Source organism: Palaemon carinicauda, chromosome 8 (genome assembly GCF_036898095.1).
Source record: "Palaemon carinicauda isolate YSFRI2023 chromosome 8, ASM3689809v2, whole genome shotgun sequence".
Lineage (NCBI taxonomy): Eukaryota > Metazoa > Arthropoda > Malacostraca > Decapoda > Palaemonidae > Palaemon > Palaemon carinicauda.
In genome coordinates this window covers 18,806,036-18,818,535 of record NC_090732.1, presented here as the reverse complement: position 1 = coordinate 18,818,535, position 12,500 = coordinate 18,806,036, and positions in this window count along the sequence as shown.

Here is a 12,500-nt window from a genome sequence, read left to right as displayed (position 1 = left end):
TTATAAGCGAAACCCATCTGTAGGTTCAGCCAAGCATAGTCTCATTAAGCCTTGAGATATCAGAAAGTAATTATGAATAATAATGAGACAAACGTGTTTCTATCCGAGGGAGGTCGGATTATGAGGGCTACGGACGCACGAGGTGAACTCATCCGAACCTTACTTCTTCCATATGACCCCCCCCCCCCCTCCTCCTCCTCCTCCTCCTCCTCCTCCTCCTCCTCCAGAGAAGATGAAGAATATGACGGAGAAAGAGCTCCGTCAGCTATTCCTCTCACCTGGAAGGAGGACGGCCCAACGCCAGGGGTCCCAATCTCCCCTATCCTCCATCCCTATTACCTACTTAGGTTCTAGCCTCCTTTATCACTCCCCCAGACCTTGATCGCACCTATCCTTTCCTCGCCAGTCCACAGGCTGGGGTTTTATCGACTTGCCCTGGGGGAGTCGTACATTACACTTGGGGTAATTATTGTCAGTAATAGTTGTTGCCTTTGTTTTGCATCTCCTGGTGGTGTTTAGTGGAAATAGAAGGAGCACCATTATACGGGGTATAAATGAGATCATAGTGTATGCATTAATGGCGGTAGCCTTAATAAGTATAGAGTCTCTCTCTCTCTCTCTCTCTCTCTCTCTCTCTCTCTCTCTCTCTCTCTCTCTCTCTCCTTCAGCGGAAATGCAGCTCTTCTAGGAAGACACTCCAAAATCAAAACATTGTTCTCCGGTCTTGGGTAGTGCTATACCCTCTGTACCATGGTCTTCCATTGTCTTGGATTAGAGTTCTCTTGCTTGAGGGTACACTCTGGCACACTATTTTATCTTATTTCTCTTCCTCTTGTTTTGTTAAAGTTTTATAGTTTATATAGGAAATAATAATTTTAATATATTTACTCTGCTTAAAATATTCTTTTTTTTTCTTTGTCTCCTTTCCTCACTGGGCTATTTTCCCTGTTGAACCCCAGGGGCTATAGCATCCTGCTTTTCCAACTGAGGTTGTAGCTTAGCAAGGAATCATAATTAGGATAATAATAATACTGTATGTATTGATGGCGATAGTCTTAATAAGTATAGACTCTCTCTCTCTCTCTCTCTCTCTCTCTCTCTCTCTCTCTCTCTCTCTCTCTCTCTCTCTCTCTCTCCTTCAGCGGACATGGGTGGCGAATTTTGTATCGGATCAAGTCAAGTGGATCCCTGCTGACTTGTAAATAGCTTCTCCTTCCCTTTTTATATATTGTTTTTCATAAGGTTTTCCTGAATTAATTAAGAGGGTGTTATTACATAAAGTCCTTTAGGTGTTCAAGGTATCCATTTTTTCGTAAAATTAACATCAATGGGTACGTGTGCATAACATGAGGAAATGAGGTCGAAAGTATTTTTTTATGAAAACTATTAATTACATGATTTGTAGCAAGAAGAAATGTACAGGCGAACACCATTAAAAAAAGAACTTTTATTTACGATGTTTCATAAAGCTGGTGTTTACCAGACTAACTCGGGAATCTTACTCGTTTCATTCTACCGTATTGGACAAGAATGCTGTACCTTCTGTTCATGAGAAAATATCGAAATGCTTTCTTTAAGAATTGCTGTTTGTTCACCTTTAGTAATTTTTATGCTATTTTATACTGTAGTCTGACATAAAAGGGGTGTACTCCACCTAAAGTTTTCCCTTGAAGCACACTCTTCTATAGTTTGTTAGTCCTAAATCTATGCAAAAAAATTTTTTTGTAACTTTTCTATGCTATTATTTTGACCCCTTTTCGACAACTGCTTGATTAGTCACTCGGCTAATATGTGTGTGTGTGTATGTGTGTGTGCATGTAAATGTGTGGTCGCCTGTGTGTTTGTGTGTGTGTGTGTGATCGTGCGTGTGTGTAAAAGCCACGAAAGGAAAGTGAAAAGACTTGGTTGTAGTTAGTATATCTGCTTATGGACATCATCTGACAATAAAAACAAAAACATTGGAAATGGGATCCTGTGTGGTCAGTTTCTAGACAACCCAAGATAAGTCGGATTTAGTAAAATAGTATAATACAAGATAACTGGAAAACAGCCCGTGACATACACGAAGAGATTGACCTTTGGCACAGGTAATTAACATGGATCCCAAAATGTTTCTTTTGGAGAAAATCATTAATATGGATTACTGTCTCAGCCTTCGACAAGCTGATTCGATGGACAATGGAAAGCCAGAACATTATTTGGGTACAAAGTCTACCGTCTTACGTTGTTTGGTTCTTGCGCTTTGCTTTTAAGACGTTTGGCCAACATAAAAAGAAATAGTATATTAAAGGAGATGATGAATGAATTATTGGTTTATAGGCTATAGATAGAGACGACTGGCGAAATTTAACCGAGACCCTTTGCGTCAATAGGCGTAGGAGGATTGATGATGATGATGATGATATAAAGTGCTCAGTACTCCGATTTCGGTAGTCTATTTTTTTTTTTAATGAAATAAAGTATTTTCAATTAATAATGTCAATTTAATCATTTATTATCTTTAGCAAATTAGATAAGTAAAAGTTTTGCTTTTCAAATTATTTCCAATCGTGCATGAACAATGTACATGTGCATTAAAAAGTTTACATGTTAAATGTCTAATCTCCATTGTTCATATATGTGTCTGTGTTTATATATATATATATATATATATATATATATATATATATATATATATATATATATATATATATATATATATACTGTATATATATATATATATATATATATATATATATATATATATGTATTTGTATATATATATATATATATATATATATATATATGTATTTGTATATATATATATATATATATATATATATATATATATATATATATATATATATATATATATATTTATATATATATATATATTTATACATATATATATATATGTGTGTGTGTGTGTGTGTGTGGTGTGTGTGCGTGTATGCATGTGTATAGATTGATAGATGGATGGAGAAATCTTATGTATTCTCGTGATTTTGAACGAAAATGGTGAAATGGAAACTTTCATGCACGGATTATTCATGATTGATATTTATTCTGTCACGATCGCATCTCAAAGAGAATTATTCCTACAATTATCTATTATTATATTTGCAGGTGCAATTTCTTCTATCGTGCACGATTTGCGATGACCGAAATTGCATTTTTTTAACACTAACGTACTGACATCACGCTAAAGAATAAGCTGGTCTCACACATTAAGGAAAGGAACAGTTCTCTTGACCATAAAGAAACCACAGCTACTGGCCTACAACCCTCTTATTTTTGGCGTCGGCAGATATATATATATATATATATATATATATATATATATATATATATATATATATATATATATATATATATATATAATATAATTTCAGTATTTCGACTTATTTTTAGTCTTCGTTTGAAGTGACGGAATTGATTACCTTATCCTTCTTGATGTGAGTATTTGTATGATGAGAGAGAGAGAGAGAGAGAGAGAGAGAGAGAGAGAGAGAGAGAGAGAGAGAGAGAGAGAGAGATTTCATGTATTTTAATTCCTGTAATCAATTTATCGTCCCACAAACTTTTTCTAAAGGTGAAGTCACACGAACATTTTCTTAGGGCATAATATTGTGGTGATTTGCAGTCAATAAATACAGCGGGTGCGTGGGTAGTCACACAGGTTGAATAGTTTGCCACGGTAAGTAGTAATTTTCTTATTGGCAAAGCATTCGGTTATACATTCTCTCGAGTAATTTATTTAATACTATCTATTTGACAAAGGAATTTATACACTCGAGCGATGCATTGAAAGTAAGCTTGTAACTTATCTTTAGATTTCATGCTTTATAAGGAACGCATGTAAGGGTAAATTGGTTCTTAAGGTATGTCCCCAACCAAAGAATAACTCTTTTAAGTGTATTCATTTCATATCACTGCCTATGCGATGAATTAAAATTAAGGTTGTTAATTATCTTTAGATTTCACGCTTAATAATTAGTGTAAAAGGGTATCGAGGTAAATTCATGCATGTAAGCAGCTTTTCTAGGAGAAGGACACTCCAAAATCAAACCATTGTTCTCTAGTTTTGGGTAGTGCCATAGCCTCTGTACCATGGTCTTCCACTGTCTTGGGTTAGAGTTCTCTTGCCTGAGGGTACACTCGTGCACACTATTCAATCTTATTTCTCTACCTCTTCTTTTGTTAATGTTTTCATAGTTTTTATAGTTTAATGCTGTTACTCTTCTTAAGATATTTTATTTATTCTTGTTTCCTTTCTTCACTGTGTTATTTTCCCTGTGGGAGCCCCTGGTCTTATAGCATCCTGCTTTTCCATTGTGCGTGACCGGAAAAAGATATATGTATATATATGTATATATATGTATATACTGTATATAAATGTGTGTGTGTATATATATATATATATATATATATATATATATATATATATATATATATATATATTTATATATATAGACAGACAATGACTATTATATAAGGGGGATTAATTAAATCATAACCTATACAAATTATCTACTTTAGTTCCAAATTTTGGAGTTTCATTTACCATCCATTTTGAGTTGTTATCAATTTGATTGTTTTTGAGGTCTTAATTTGTGTTAGTTCCCCGTGCATATTAATCCTTCAACATTCCTTTAAACACCGAATAATTAAAGTTGATATATATTTTTGTGGTGATAAACTCATTAGTAAATAATTTTGTGGAAGTTGAAGTTAATATGAAGTCAGAATTTAAATGTCCTGAAGGAAATGGGTTTGCTCTGTCATTAGATTAATTTAATCTGATACAATAATTTTCTATTTACTGATATGAGCTCGGCAAACCATATAATTTTACTTTTAATCTAACTGATCTTAATTATTTAGTTCTTCACTATTTTCAAAACATAGTACAAACAATCCAGAAAGCTTATAAAAGCTCTTATGACCTTCATGTATTTTCAAAGAATTATTTCAAGTTTTTCATCTTTTTAAAACTAAATATCTTTTAAATCATGGGTAATTCTTTTGATAACCATCAGTTATTCTTTTAATAATACTGGGTGATACCCTATAATTCACGCTTCCGTTTTGCATCACTTGCTAGAAACTCTGTATTGATTGGAATTCTTGTTTTTAGATATTAATCGCATGGTTAGAATAGGCCTATTATTCATGCAATTAGATGTCCACAGCTGCAATATATAGCTGTTCTAGGCGGTGCAATTCTTTTTCGTAATGATTGTCATTAGGATTTACACTTAGAAAAACAGTAATCTTAATCTGAAATTCTCTGTAGAAATATACCGTTCACAGCCGTATCTCAGTAAAATACAGGTGACCGTAATATTTACCCTACTTTATTATATTTTACTGGTTGGTGACCGTAATATCCCTCCTTTACGTCAATATATATGTTTTTAAAATGGTAAAGCCTGGCAACATTTATTCCAAGATTTTTTTTTTTTTTTTTTTTTTTTTACTGGAAATTTTTAACAGTAGATTACTGTTCTGACGATATTCTGATACTGACTATATTTAAAGTATTAGATTGTTGTTCTAATGTTCTGACAATATTTCAAGTAATCTATGGAGAGAAACTCGTGCTCCTGTGTTTGAATTGTCAAAAATTTTTATCGTTTACAGTACACCCAGCTTCTGTAGGAAGAAGTAATATTGTCTGCAATATTTTGCACCTACAGTATAACATGAGATGCAATTAATGAAGCCGTTAGAAAGCAAATTGTGTAAAACTGCTGGCATTGTCAATATATTTCCCTTAAAGTGTTCATTATATAAATATATATATTTATGATTTTTTTTATTTTTGTGAAGAGATTAGCCAATATTCGTTCTTTTTACGCACAACGCATTACATGTAGTACAAGGACATGACGGCTTATATTCATTATTTTTGGGTGTAAATCATGACCAATAATGCCTCCAGGTGGCAGCTGGTAAACAATTTTAAATATTGTTCCCTATTTGTAGGACATCCACATGTTTCGAATTATGCGCCCCCCCCCCCCTAAAGTTATTCTCTTAGTCTCTGTATGTATTGAGTTCGGGTCAATATGATTTATTCCAAACGATCTACAAAGTGGCTGTATAAAAGTGTGTGTATATGGTCTATGTATTCCATTCTATACCCACAAATGTTCTTAGTTCGTCAATTCATCGTCTTCTCATCATTTCCCTACTACTTTTACAATCTCTAGGGACCCATTCTGTTAGTCTTAATGTCCTTCTATTATCAGTCATTCTCATTAAATGTCCTGCCCATGTCCATTTCTTTTTTATGCATGTTTGAATATCCTCTATTTTAATTTGCTCTCGTATCTGTGATGCTCTTTTTCTGTCTCTTAGTGTTATTCCAATCATTATTCTTTTCATAGCTCTTGGATTTGTGACTAGCTTATGTTCTAAGGCTTTAGTAAGGGTCCAGATTCTAATGCATATTTTAGTAATGCTAGAGCCATCTTATCTTTTTAGAGAAAGTAGCATTTTACTTTCCATAATCTCACTTTGTTTACCAAAAGTTCTCCATCCCATGCTTATCCTTCTTTTGATTTCGATCTCATGTCCTGGGGAAATACTTACTATTCGTCCTATGTAAGGTACATTCATTAACAATCTGTATTGTTTCGTCCATAACCATTATTTGTTGTCTCTACATTTTCATTGGACATTATCTTAGTTTTACTCATATTCATTTTCAGTCCTCCATTTATGCTTTCTGTATTCAAATCTTCTATTTTATAATTATATATATAGATAGATTGATAGATAGATAGATAGATAGATACACACACATACACACACATATTTTTATATATATATATATATATATATATATATATATATATATATATATATATATATATATATATATATATATATATATATGTATACACACTCACACACACATATATATATATATACTCTCATATATATATATATATATATATATATATATATATATATGTATATATATATATATATATATATATATATATATATATATATATATATATATATATATATATATATATATATATATATATATATAGATTCGAATATGAAGCTTCAAGTACATTTTTACATTGAACCCATTCTGCCTCGGGATATGGACCCAAAAAGAAATCCTTTTTATGATACGTTCTACCCAGTAAGGATTTAAAAATTTGCTGCCTAAGTAAAGCTGACGGATGAAATAGACTATTTCGGTATAAAGAAATGCAACTCTGCAGTACATACTCCATTCAATTTCAGGTTTTGTACTTATAATCAAAATGAATCCATCTCCACCAATATAGTCGATTGGCAAGTTTGTGATACTTGGCTGTTTTCATCATTAACACTTTCTTATTAGATATAATGGTGGAGATGTGCTGATTTCGGCTGTAAATTGAAGCCTTAATTCAACAGTATCAAACACAGTTTAGTCAGAATAAACTCCTAACTTTTTATTACCGTATTGTTTAACTCATAGTCAACCGTCGTTTTTATTTTGACACGACGACAAAGGTTCGAATCCTTGCCATGGAAGAGGTAGTAATTGCAATAGAATTTTTTCTTTGGTTTGTGATTCTGAGGCATAGTGAATTCGATATTAAAAGATATGTGTGGCCTGATGTTTAACTAAATGAATATCACAAGTGCTCGTGACAAGATTGCCGTATACCATATACAGTATATATATATATATATATATATATATATATATATATATATATATATATATATATATATATATATATACATATATATATATATATATATATATATATATATATATATATATATATATATGTATGTATGTGTGTGTGAGTGTGTTTGTGTTTTTGTAATATATAATATGAATGCATATACAAATGTTTTATGATAAATTGGTCATATAATAGATAATAATTAGATTTGACTTAGACCCCATCATATTAATCATCCATATTTATTTATATCTTAGTAATATTAAAGCTATAAAGTTCTTTGTCAGAATTATACCTATTGACAGAACGGGCTCTTTACATTTACTTTTATTTCATAAGTTTCGTAAGTAGCCATTGTATATAATCAAATAAGTTATATGGTAGATGTTCTAAAATGTGTGCATATATCAGCTGTGCGACCTTTCAAAATAATTTAATAACATCTGTTATAGGCAACGCTAAACTGGATTCTCATGTAGACTTAATAATAATGTACACCTACGTGTATGTACTAATTTTCCATGTACAATTGAGCCCCAAATCCCTCCTCAGCCTACCACCACACACAGAGTAAAAGACCTTCAAAGGTGTGTCTATAGAATTATGTGCTACTCGTTTCATATAATTGTAAAATTCAATGTCTCTTATTTCCTTATTTCCTTTCCTCACTGAGCTATTTTTCCCTATTGGAGCCCTTGCCCTTATAGTATTTTGTTTTTCCAACTACGGTTGTAGCTTAGCTAGTAATAATAATAATAATAATGATTATTATTCTTAGGACCGATGTGTTTCTTATGCTTACTAAAAATGATTAAACAATTTCCAATGTCTCAACTACAGTAGTTGTTTTGTTTATATCACTTTTTTTCAGTTCTGTTCTTCTTTGCACCATCTTTTTCTTTCTTTTCATATAACTATAAACAATTTATATTGTAGTTTTTTGTTATGCTTCGTAAGACCTGTTCTTAGGATGTTAATGATAATGATTAATACAAAAGCGTTTTCACTCTTTTGATCGATTTATAATAATGTCTTCTGTAGATTTGGTTTCCACTAATAATAATAATAATAAATTGAGGGTTGTGACGGCACATTGGAAACGTCCCGCCTGGCGTCCCCGCTCCAACTCAATATTTTCTCGTAATGTCTGCAACCTCACCATCCTTGTGAGCTTAAGACTGGGTGTTTGGAGAAGCCTGTAGTTCTACCTACTGAGTCATCAGCGTTCATTGCTTGACCCTCCTTGCTCCTAGCTTGGATGGAGAGGCACTTGGGCGCTGATACAGATATGTGGTCAGCCTCTTGGGCTTTGTCACTGTCCCTTGCCTCTGCCATTCATGAGCGGCCTTTAAACCTTTACGATAATATGAAACAACTTCGGCAACCGAGAATAGCGTGATTAATAATAAGATTGACAATTAAAGATTCAAATTACTGTCTTAGCGACGGGATTCATAGATTCAAATCTCCCTTAGCAACAGCAGAGCTCTCGTGATTTTCTTACAGCAATCACAGAGATATCTTTCTCTCTGACTTCTGAAGTGCAAATATGATATGATGACATTAAGAATGGAGGCGGAAAAGGTTGAAAGGCAAACGAATTTTTGAATAATGATTATTGAAGATAAAAGTCATTTCGGATTCGTGTGTGTGTGTGTGTGTGTGGGAGAGAGATGTGATTGCAAACGTTCGTATTAAGCGATTTCTCGCAGGTTGGAAACTAACGGACGAAATATAACCAAATCTTTGGATGAAATGAGAGATCTTCCGGGTATGCAAAGTGCGATGTGCCATGGACTTTTGCGTTGGCCGACAATCTCTCTCTCTCTCTCTCTCTCTCTCTCTCTCTCTCTCTCTCTCTCTCTCTCTCTCTCTCTCTCAATCGAGAAGTAAAGCCTCTATGTCACTCTCTTATGGCCACAGTCGTTATAACGTCATACTTCATAATAAATCAATCTTAATATTCTCACATGTTTAGTACGCTCTTAATCCATTGAAGGATCAAATTCAATTACTCTCTCTCTCTCTCTCTCTCTCTCTCTCTCTCTCTCTCTCTCTCTCTCTCTCTCTCTCTCTCTCTCTCTCTCTCAAATGGATTGTGCTCGTGCATACGTTGAGAAACCCTGAAATGTTCACATCATTTTAGAACTTTTTTTTATTGAGTTATTTGTAATAGCCAACGACAAATGACAGACTAGGAGGTGCTATATGCCTCTGATTCAATGTCAAATTCCTCAAGAGGTAACAGATGGTAGGGGTTTAGTAACGCTCTAGCCGGACCTTGAGCTCATCATGTTCTAACTTCCATTTTGGGATTATAGACAAACCTGCATTTTCCTTTTTTTTACGAGTATGTGCGCCAGTTAATCAGTAAGAGCAAAACAAACGGTGGCATTAGTTTAAAATGTCAAGGTGGGTGAAAAAAAATCTCTAAAGATTCCGGGTGTGTTATTACCCTGATACGGATCAGACGATAAGAACAGCGCTGTGCTTATAAATAGATTTCGTTGAAGGTGTCATAACCAGTTATTTTAGTTATTAAATAATAGTTTTCATGGAGGCTTTAAGAATGGTATGTACTGTAGTATCGATTTTACTAAAGACTTAGAATAAAGTTCTTGAAATTTACATAATGGAAAGGAAAGGTAGTAGGTTGGCCAAGGCACCAGCCACCCGTTTAGATTCTACCGCTAGAGAGTTGTGGGGTTCTTTGACTGGCCAGACAGTACTTCATTGGATCCTTCTCTCTGGTTACGGTTCACTTTCCCCTTGCCTACACATGCATCGAATAGTCTGGCCTATTCTTTTAAGATTCTCCTCTGTCCTCATACACCTGACAACACTGAGATTACCAAACAATTCGGGGTTAACTACTGCACTGTAATTATTTAGTGACTACTTTCCTCTTGGTAAGGGTAGAAGAGACTCTTTAGCTATGGCAAGCACCTCTTCTAGGAGTACACTTCAAAATCAAACCATTGTTCTCTAGTCATGAATAGTGCCATAGTCTCTGTACCATGGTCTTCCACTGTCTTGGGTTAGAGTTATTATTATTATTATTATTATTATTATTATTATTATTAATTGCTAAGCTAAAACCCTAGTTTGAAAAGCACAATGTTATAAGCCCAGGGGCTCCAACCGGGAAAATAGCTCAGTGAGGAAAGGAAACAAGGAAAACCAGAAGCCCCTGGGGTTATATCATCCTGCTTTTCCAACTAGGGTTGTAGCTTAGCAAGTAATGATGCTATTAATAAAAATAAAGGTGAAATCAAATCATGGACATCAATATATCTTTATTCACAAGTTTTTTGTTCCAGCTGAATTTTATTTTTGTTTCTTTACGTATCAATCAACAGGCATGGAACAAAATTTGCCTAGGTGACAGCTCAAGGCTAATGCCTGATCAATGATGACCTCGATATTATTATACTGTGAGTGATATATTTTATGGTTGAATTTGATAAAAAACATTGGTGAATATTACTGTTTCTCTTACAGCTTTTTTGGAGTTACTTTTATATTGGTGATGAAGTTTGAATATCTCCAGACAACAACTCTCATTATCATTCAGCTCCATTGATAAATTTCAGAGATTATATCTTTAAATATAAGTAAAACGATTGATAACTTAGTAAAGTCAGGACAACAATGAAAAGTCATCCTACAACTTTGTTAATACTATTTTAGTATGAAGGAACCCGTGGTATGCAGCTTTGTACTTTCTAACAATTCTTATCTTAACAGCAATGTTAAATGTTCTTGTTTTAAAAAATAGTATTTTTAAACATGCATTAATGATTTTAATTCTTAATTTTCCATAAAAATTTATTCATATGAATTGCCATGTATTAGAAACGTTGAGAAGTAATGTACAGTATATTATACAGGTAATATATAAAACTGTAAATGAATATACATTATTGCTATATATATATATATATATATATATATATATATATATATATATATATATATATATATATATATATATATGTATGGATTTATATGTATGTGTAGATACACACACACACACACACACATATATATATATATATATATATATATATATATATTATATATATATAGATAGATAGATAGATAGATAGATAGATAGATAGATATAACACTGTTGTTACTCTACTCTGTTTAATATCATTTGCCTTGACTCCTCTGTTGTAAGGCTTTTGTTCCTCCAGAATCACTTAGAAAAATTTTGCTTTGAATAAATCATGTAAACCCACCCAAAGACATTTTCGAACTTCTTCATAACTATTTAACATGGTTTTAAAGAGGTTTCTTTATGGAAGAAAATAGTTTGCAAACGCCATCTTTTAAGATAGCGTTGAGAGCAGGTGATTTAAGTAATACTTATCACTGCTGTAAATATTGGACTTTTTTAATGTCATTGTTTAAGGCACCTCCAACGATTTAGGGCAATACTTATTTCCAAGGCTTGTGCATCGACTGGTATGCATGCAGAGAGAGAGAGAGAGAGAGAGAGAGAGAGAGAGAGAGAGAGAGAGAGAGAGAGAGAGAGAGAGAGAGAGAGAGAGAGAGAGGAGGGCGTTAATATAGAATATGTGAGAACTTGCTATTTCCGTCCAAAGTCGTGCTTATGATTCTCGTTTCGCAAACCTAAGAAAATAACCAACTTGCGTATCACGTGTGAAGGCCTCTCCGTAGCGGAGCAAATGTCACGAAGTCACTTTTCTGCATTTTAATTTTTTCGATTTCTATCATGCACAGATTCCGTTAGGGCTAAAGCGACAAGATTTTTCTATCGTGTGTTCTTCTTTTAATAGACATGGCCCC